This window comes from Lactuca serriola, chromosome 1 (genome assembly GCF_051521515.1).
Source record: "Lactuca serriola cultivar US96UC23 chromosome 1, Lser_US96UC23_V15, whole genome shotgun sequence".
Classification (NCBI taxonomy): domain Eukaryota; kingdom Viridiplantae; phylum Streptophyta; class Magnoliopsida; order Asterales; family Asteraceae; genus Lactuca; species Lactuca serriola.
The window spans coordinates 255,193,429-255,198,331 of NC_136408.1; positions in this window are offsets into that span (position 1 = coordinate 255,193,429).

The following is a 4,903-nucleotide window of genomic DNA, read 5'->3' on the forward strand; positions in this document are numbered from 1 at the left end:
TCTGTAAAATTGAATAATATATAATTTAAATGTGTACCAGGAATCTGACGTTACATGCTTGAAATCAGCAAAATGAAAGTCCAAAAGAGAATAACGGTATTCATTTTTTACACAAATTTCCAAATTTATGATAAATCACATATGTTTTCCTTTTTATTTATCAAAATTCACTTTCAATGTTTCTTTTATAGGAATTTCAAAAGAAGAGGGAAACCAAACTCATAACAATTCTCAAGAGTCGCCTTCGGCCCTTTGTTGAAGGAGAAACAACAGAATTTGTTAATTGGGCAACAAAAGAAGCTCATCGACTCTCAAAAGCTGGTATTATTTTATTACAAATACGCATTTATTAAAAAAACGTTTTAATTTTCCCCAATTTATGTAGAAAATTGGTTGTTTAGATTAAAAATGCAAACTATGTTATATTCTAGGACCAAAATATGCAACATTCCAAAGAAGATGCCAACTTTGTAAATGATCATTGTGTTGGATTAGTGTCTAAGTCCATAACTATTTTGGTATGTACTTGACCCGATGGTGCATGGTCCTTTTGGGTTGCCTTCACCAAAGCAACTTGATAGGATGAATTATGGAGAGAAAGGATTAAATATGATTTATTAATATATTATGGGAATAATATATTAAAGGAGAAATCATATTGTTTAATTAATATTAGTCAATAATTAATTGGTAATTAGTTTTGTGACTAAAAGAGATTAATTAAACTTAAGGGACTGGAATTGTAATTATAAGATAATTGCAATTTGGGCCATGGATTACCTTTTATTATAAGGTGGACAAATTCTATGGGGGAAGCCCATATGAAATCGTCCAAGGCCTTGAGAAAAGGGCTCCATGGGTTGCTTAGGGCTTAAGCATCCAAATTAGGGTTTCCTTGTTAGATAACCCTAATTGCCTCACTATATATAGATCCCCTAAGGACTAAAAACGTGGCTAAGCTTCTTGCTAGGGTTTTCACACGGTTTTGGCAGCCTCCATCCTCTCTCCTCTTCATCCTCTTGCTTATGGTGTTTGTAAGCCATTAGAGGAGTGACACTTGTGACTCTAAGCCTTCCAAAGTCAATTCAAGGAGGAATTGGGATTGTTATTGCTACATAACAATCAAGGTAACATTATAAACCTATTCTCATGTTAATATGATTAGTTGAATGCTAGAATTAGAGTTTACAGGCTTGGATTCAAAGCATGTACAATAGAGAAACCTAGATCCAAGCATTAGGGTTTGTATGAGCACATAGGATGTCTTATGACCAAAACCCATCAGTGGTATCAGAGACTAGACTGGTTTCTATTGTATTGATGCTTAATATGTTTGAAAAATTCGATTTTTTGGATTCTGGAGGATGGACTCGCCGAGTCCATAGCTGAACTCGCCGAGTCCATGCAGACTCGACAAGTCCATGCTTGACTCGACGAGTCAACTCGTCAGATGGAGGGTATTTCGCGATTTCTTGCTGTTTTTGCTTATGGATTGTTACCTTATCATATTAGATCAATATAAATCTGATTTTTTTGATATATATGAGTATATTCTTGATCTAATTGAAGATATTTATCAATTAATAAAATATTTGTTTCCTTATGTCATAATTGATTAATTATTTTGATTAAATTGATAAATTGTTTTGCAAAAAATCATTAAATAAATCAAATATGGATAATTATGTAATTAAATGTTAATTTAGATTATTTTTTATTTGATCCTTGTTGTTATGAAAAGTTTCATATTTTTCCCTTTAGGTTTTATAATTTGAATTTGAAGCCAAAAGTTTTGTTGTTTTGAAATTTAAATAGTTAAAACCCTAATGTTTTGAAAAAGGTTTCAAAACTTGTCCTCAAGTTTTGGAATTTAAATTTTGATTAAATGGTTTAATTTTGATGTATATTTAAATTCTAAACCCTAATGTGTTGAAATGTTTCAAAACTTGCCCTCAAGTTTTGGAATTTAAAAGTTGATTAAAAGTTTAATTAGGAATGTTAAATTCTAAAACTCTAGTATAGTTTTGAAAAAGTTCAAATCACACCCTTATGGTTTTATTAATTAATTAAGGTGTATAATTAAAAGTGGTTGAATAAATCCAAAAAATTTTAGGTTTACAATTTAATTGAATTAAAAGTATATTTGTTAAATTAGACAACCTAGTATTTTAAAAGTATAAAATACACCATATACTATATATAACGTTAAAAGTCTAACATTATATATATATGAATGAGTAAAAGTGAGTCTTACCGTTAGTAGGCCTCATTCACGAAGCTGGTCTATAAGGGGTGTTTAAGGAAATTGCCTATAAAATGGCGATTGAATGGGTATCCACTCTTACCCACCGCACTCTTGACTAGTGGAGGCTCGTTATCTGAACGGGTAGGATAGGACGAAACCTTCCATTATAAGTATAATGAAGTATAAAAGTAACTAAATGTTTTCATAAAATTCCCAATCATATTTACTTAGGCAAAAGTGAATTGATGCAATTCCATGAAATTACACTTTGTGCCCTTGCAAAGACGTTAGTGGAGCGTGTGTAGTTTACCAGCACACTAAATGGTTCTAAGCAAAGATAGCAAAGGGTGACTCAATGTTTGTCATAGTTCGGTGGAGCGTGTGTGGTTTACCGACACATCGAATAGGTGACTGTAACATGTGAGGGAACCATGTAAGTTTGCATGGTTATTCACACCTGCTTTGTGATCCTCGACATCCCAGTCACAAACAAGAGAGGCATATCGAGATTTAAACATGCCATTGAAATGTTCAATGAATCTCATAGGATCTAGGAGTTTTCATAACTTTAAAACATAAATTTGTTTTTCGTTTTTCATGGTGGAAATTAGTGAATCGTCATTCACTTACCTTCAAATGTTCTGCAATTTGGGTTACGGCATCCCTCTCCCGAGTTGTAGAATATTGTGTTGGGTCCAAGCCTTAGTATCTCATTTGGGTGATTTACTAAGGACTCAATCAATCAACTAACTTGAATTCGTTTTCTCCCGTTTTATAGATGTCAAAGTTCGACAATTATGGTCTTCCCAAATCCCGTGGAACAAGCTTTCCACATGAAGATGATATTCCACGATTCGATCGAGGAACAAGAAATCATGCTTCACTTCCTCCACCTCCTCCAATTATTCTCCCTAACCCACAAGTTCGAAGACTTGAAAAGTTCAAGATCACTCAAGCCCTTTTGGCAAGTAAACATAAAGAAGGAAAGTCGGTGTGTGCACACGTCCTAGAGATGAAGTCACACATTGATAGGTTAAGAATGTTGGGATCCGTTGTCTGTGAGGAAATGGTTGTTGATTGGGTTCTTCAGTCACTTCCTAACTCATATAGTGAGTTCGTAAGAGAGTACTATATGATGAACCGCGACGTGACCCTTATAGATCTCACCTATATGCTTATTGCTGTTGAATCAGCAATGCTTTGGCGCAATATAAAAGAAAAGTTGATTGGTGAATCTGCCTTCAAGACCTCTATGGATATAGACAATGGCAATGAAAGACATGTTATGTTCGAAAAGTTTGATCATAAGAGAAAGGCAATGTCTGAAGTGGTTCCATGTCATGTTCCAAAAGAGTCAACTTGCTTTTATTTCCAAGAGAAAGGGCATTGGAGACGAAACTGCCCTATTTACCTAAGAGATCTAAGAGATGGGACAGTCGAAACGTATGGCTCTGCTTTAGTTAAAATCCATTGACTAACTCTTTTAAGCTTCTATTCTAGATTCTTAATACATAATGTGATAAGATTACAATTGATGTTTTGTAGGATCGAAGAAAAAAAAAGGAAGCTTAAAGGAAGAAGTGAGCAAAATCTAACCGTGAAGGAATGGATTTCGATCGCATTTCTCGAAGATTAGATTCTTGAGCCACTACTTAGAGTTAGAATTAGATTGATAAAAAAAGATGTATTAGCATAGTTTTTCAATGAATTGCATCGTAAGGACAAAAAATTTTCCGCAATAAAAGAAATTTTGATTTTATACTATTTACTTATCCTTGCAATGGCGTATATAAAAAATTGATGTTTGAATGTTTCTAATATTAGCAATAATGGATTTGATTCTTAGTTATGTTGTTTATGGAAATGTCGAATAATTTACCAAATAGGGAGAGTTTCTCATCGCCCAAGTTTCAATTGGACAGAAACTTGGAATCATGCAACTTGGTTGCACGATGAATGAGAAATTTCATATTTGGAAATTAGGCTAATTCATTGACAAAGTGTCAAGTGAAGGACTAGGAGATTGAGTACAAAAAGTTGCGTATTGATCAAGTCCACCATAAGCGTAACAAAGTTATTTGTCATGATGTACTAAAGGTTTAGTAAATATGATTATACTTGTAAGATTAAGTGTAATTCTGAATTGATTGAAAAGTTTTAAATCAATAGCAGAACGAATAAGAAGAATCAAGTAGGCAGAAAGATAAAAGTTTCTCCATTCTAAGAAGCAGGGAGAGTAGCTTTTATGCTTTATGATAGGTCTTAATGATTAAGAACCATATCTCAATTGATCCTCTAAGTGAGTCTTAGTACAATTGTATGTTTAAGAAGAGAAATCAAGGATTGAAGAAATGGTTAAATCAAGAAGTCAATCATACTTCGTTCCAATAACAAGTCTTAAAGTTAAAATTGTGACATTGAGTGACAAGTATTAAAAGCTTTATAACGTTCATCAAATGTGGAAAGTTGTGATGTCTTGGATTAGACAAAGATCAACTAGGACCAATTTATGAAGTGTTTTGATAAAAGCTACACTAACTCTTGAATATTTGTTTGTCAAGAAATGGTTATTGACAAGAGAATCTTATATGTCAAGGAGTCAGTGGGAGTCTTAATGGTCTTCAAAGGTTTCAAGAAAAAATCAAATAAACCTTATCG